This window comes from Choloepus didactylus, chromosome 3 (assembly GCF_015220235.1).
Source record: "Choloepus didactylus isolate mChoDid1 chromosome 3, mChoDid1.pri, whole genome shotgun sequence".
Lineage (NCBI taxonomy): Eukaryota > Metazoa > Chordata > Mammalia > Pilosa > Megalonychidae > Choloepus > Choloepus didactylus.
The window spans coordinates 77,808,871-77,813,531 of NC_051309.1; the positions used below are offsets into that span (position 1 = coordinate 77,808,871).

The 4,661-nt window shown below is 41.1% G+C and overlaps 1 pseudogene; it reads left to right on the top strand.

Annotated features, from left to right (window-relative positions):
* Nucleotides 1-3,151: 3,151 nt before the first annotated feature.
* On the top strand, nucleotides 3,152-3,888 carry LOC119528664 (annotated as a pseudogene).
* Nucleotides 3,889-4,661: the final 773 nt, after the last annotated feature.

The following is a 4,661-nucleotide window of genomic DNA, read 5'->3' on the forward strand; positions in this document are numbered from 1 at the left end:
GCATATTTCTTTGAAAATCTTTACTATATTGTTTCATTAACTGTATCTTGATTAAGGTGTAAGTTTGTTCCTTTGAGCCATATCTTCATTTTTCCTAGTATAGATTATATTTTTCTGTTGTATAGGCATCTGGTTTCCTTGGTTACCTCAGTCAGATTTTCCCAGACCAGAATGGGTTCAGGTCTCAGAATGGGGTTATATTCAGGGTGTATCTTAAAAGAATGACAGACTTTCCTGTGAGGTCTCCAGTCACTGTGCTTTTTCTAACCTTCCCAGTGGCACCTCTCAGCCTTTCGCTCCCAACTGGTGTAAGGAGATGTGGCCCCTTCAGTTTCTGTTTTGGCTGTTGTCCCTTAGGTTCTGGGGTCTGGTTCTGAACAGAAAGCTGGGCCCTATATCCTTACTCTTAGGGAAGATACACCCCCTAGGGAGTTATCATCTGCATTTGAAATGTCTCTCTGACTCTGTTGTCTCCATCCCTGTTTGGGTCAGAGCACTGCAAACTGAAAATGGCTGTGGCTCCCTCCTGTGAGCCCCTCAAGTTGAGAGAGAGAAAAAGGGACAAAAAAGCCCCCTTTTGGAACTAGTACTTGGCCCCCCAGTTTCACTCGTCGGCCAGAGGTAACACCCGGTCTTCTGGGCTCCCTCTCCAAGGACCAATGAATCTTCTGGTTCTTTAAGGTTAGTTATCACTAAAAGCCTCTGTCTGCTTGTTGGGGTTTGTAGATTGTATTCAGCAGTCCACATTTGTTAATTAAAACCCCATTGGAGCTCGGTTGAGCTATATTCTCTTGCTGTCTACCACAGCAAGGTCTTGCAGCTAAGCCTGCCATGGGGGGATGGGGCTCCTGGCACAGTTCTGCAGTTTTTACTTACAGATTTCATGCTATGATCTCAGGCATTCCTCCCAATCCAGGTTGGTGTACGATGTGTGGACAGTCATGGTTGTCTCCCAGCAGTTATTCCAAATTACTTACTAGTTTTTCCTGGTTGTTTGTTAGTTGTTCCAGGGGACTAACTAAATTCCACTCCTCTTTATGCTACCATCTTGCCCTGTTCTCTCATTATCTTTTAACTCAAGTGTCCATCCATCTTGTCTCCAGTGCTTCTACTTACCTTTTTCCCTGGCAGGTGTTCTGATGGTTCAAGTTCTTTCTCTCTTGGATGGCTGAATTCTCTTAGATGGACAGTTGTCTTTCTTTATAGCTTATTTTGGGATTTAGATGTTATGATTAAGAGGTCTTGATGGCAGAGAGAATCTCACATGCAAAGGGGAGGCAGTGAAGGGCAAAGTGTCCACAGGACCTGGAGGTCTGAGATGAAAAGGCAGGTGTGCCAGTTTGGATGTATTATATCCCCCCAAAATACTATGTTCTTTGATGCAATCTTGTGGGGGCAGGTGTATTAGTGTTGATCAGGTTGGAATCCTTTGATTGAGTGTTTCCATTCAGAGTGGGTCTTAACTGAATCACTGGAGTCCTATAAAAAAGTTGTTCACAGTCAGAAGAAGGTGATGCAGCCAAGAGAGACACTTTGAAGAATGCACAGAAGCTGAGAGTGGAGCTGGAACATGACCTGGGATCAGCAGACGCCAGCCACATGCCTTCCCAACTAACAGGAGTTTTCTGGATGCCATTGGCCTTCCTTCAGTGGCGGTACACTTGTGTTGATGCCTTCATTTGGACATATTCATGGCCTTCAGACTGTAACTTTGTAACCAAATAAAACTCTTTTATAAAAGCCAATCCATTTCTGGTATTTTGCAAAACAGCAGCATTAGCAAACCAGAACAGCAGGGTACCATTACCTGCAGAATTTCCCTGCATTCTCCAAGTATGATGGTCAGGGCAAATGCAAATTAGCCTTTCAGCTCCTGCTTGGTCTCTGGTCACTTAGGGAGGGTATACTTAGCACATTCACCTGGGACTGAGGTGGCCCTTCCTGAAGATCTTCCTAGGATTCACTGCACTGTCCTTGACTCTGTGCTCTGAAGAAGCCCTGTACCAGCGCTCCCCAAAAGGACCCCACAGTGCCTCAGGCCTCAGCCATAGCCATGGGCCATGGCTCAGCAGTTGCCTGACTCAAGAGAGTCAAGTAGCTTTGAATTAGGTGTGGAAGAGAGTCATGTTCTTGTCCCCAAATTGCTAGAATCACCCAAACGTATTTGATCACAGAACACCTTCATTGAATGGCAGTATTATCATCCTAATAACCAGTGTTCAGAATTAGAGAGCTGCAGAACACACTATGGGAAACGCAGATAAGCATCCCCTAAGGGAGCATCTTTGATGCAAACTGATTTGTTTGTATGGTGAAAAAAAAAAAAAAAAAATCACAGTGCAAGCTTTGGTTATGGTCAATGTTTCAGAAACAGTGCTTTTGATAAACCAAGTAAGAAAATAACTTAGAAGGAAGCAAAGTAAATTAAATGTCACTTTAACTTCATTTGCTGTTATTTGCATATTTTGAAAACAATTTCACTGTTTGGCTGGAAGTTAAATGAAGCCATACACGAATTTAATACTCAACAGAGAAAAAAGCTGGCATCAGGGCATTCTCTGCTCGCCAAACTGAAGGAATGTTATTGCAGATTCCTTACATAAAATGTTTTTTGACCTTTGAGTGAACCAACAGGTCTTAAAAAATTGCATTAGCCAAAGCAAATTCCCGTAGCAAATGAAGTTTTTTAGATGGACACATCTGATTTCTTGTTCCCTCTTCAGCCTAAAGAAGATTACCATCAACCATCATTAGCAGAAGCAAGTTAACATTTTCAGATTGTTTCCCAAAAACTGTTTGATATACAATGATAAACACTTTAGAAGGGAGACTCAGTCAAGGAACAGACAGGCAAATGATTAAACACTTACTATAGGACTGCTTCCTGAAACGATCTCTGCTCACAGTGTCCAGCCAGCCCCACAGTCTATGATCTTCTGACTCTTTGGTGGTAGCTTTCTAAAGTATTTGATGAAGTGGGCATTTAAAAATCTATCACAGATTTTTTAACGGTTGCCTACGTAGCGGTCTAGACACGCTTCTCCGTGGTCCCAGCCTTCCGGTACTGCGTTCCCCGCTCGCTTGGATCCCTATCAAGCCAAAGCCAACACGAGCTGCTTTCTCACAACCGCATCATTGTGATTCCGCCACCATGTTCGAGGTGCGCCTGGTCCAGGGCTCCATCCTGAAGAAGGTGCTGGAAGCACTCAAGGACCTCATCAACGAGGCCTGCTGGGACATCAGCTCGAGCGGCATGAACCTGCAGAGCATGGACTCATCCCGTGTCTCAGTGCAGCTCACCCGGCGCTCTGAAGGCTTTGACACATACCGCTGCGACCATAATTTGGCCATGGGCGTGAACCTCACCAGCATGTCCAAAATACTAAAATGTGCTGGCAATGAAGACTTCATTATGCTGAGAGCTAAAGATAATGCTGACACTTTGGTGCTAGTATTTGCAGCACTGAATCAAGAAAATGTCTCAGACTATGAAATGAAGTTAATGGATTTAGATGTTGAACAACTTGGAATTCCAGAGCAGTAGAGTTACGTAATAAAGATGCCTTCTGGCGAATTGGAGATGCTGTTATAATTTCCTGTACAAAAGATGGAGTGAAATTTTCTGCAAGTGGAGAACTTGGAAATGGAAACATTAAGTTGTCACAAATGAGTAATGTCAATAAAGAGGAGGAAGCTATTACCACAGAGATGAATGAGCCAGTTCAGCTGACTTTTGCACTGAGGTACCTGAACTTCTTTACAAAAGCCACTCCACTCTCTCCTACATTAACACTTAGTATGTCTGCAGATGTACCTCTTGTTATACAATATAAAATTGCTGATATGGGACATTTGGCTCCCAAGATCAAGGATGAAGAAGGATCTTAGATATAAATTCAAAAAAAGAAAACAAAGCTCTTTTTTGAACTGCTTCTGAGATGCCGGCATGTCTTTTATGTCACCAAATTTGTACCTCTGAGCATCTATGTAGATACTGTTTTCTGTAAATAACCAATTTTTTTCTCTAGACAGTTTAAAGAATAAAGTCAAATCTGGTCCTGTTAACCCAGAAATATTTCTGCCTTACCTAGAAATACTCATGATTTTTCTAACAAAAGTGTATTGACTCTAAATGCAGTTTTAAGAATGTTTTCAATTTAAGTAAAGTTATCTCAATTTCAAAAAAAAAAAAATCTATTACAAAAACAGAATATTTTAAACACCATTTTATTTAAAAATAAAACTATTTTTTGCACTATGTTATCTGTTATAAATGTGAATTTGAGTCTAGAAAAAGAGGATAAATCATTGATTATTCTGGAATTTACTGAGGTTTTCATTAAAGCTTTGGTCACCTGTTTAAAAGGTATCATCACATTTCCTGGTTTGTCTCTGTACTGTACTTCCTTCCTATACTACTCTAGTGCTACATGTGAACTCAAGTTGCTTAAACTTTTCAAGAGTGTTTCAATGACTGGTATTTCATTGTTAAGTTATGAGATAAGATCCATTTTACTCTTCTTTTCTCTGGGTTTAAGAATGGTGTTAATAGAAAAATTAATCAACAAACTCATACTCATTAGACTCAATTTTTTCCTCAAGTATTGACTGGCAATTTAATGACAAACCTTTCCATCTAAGGAACTAGGTTCTGAAGACAA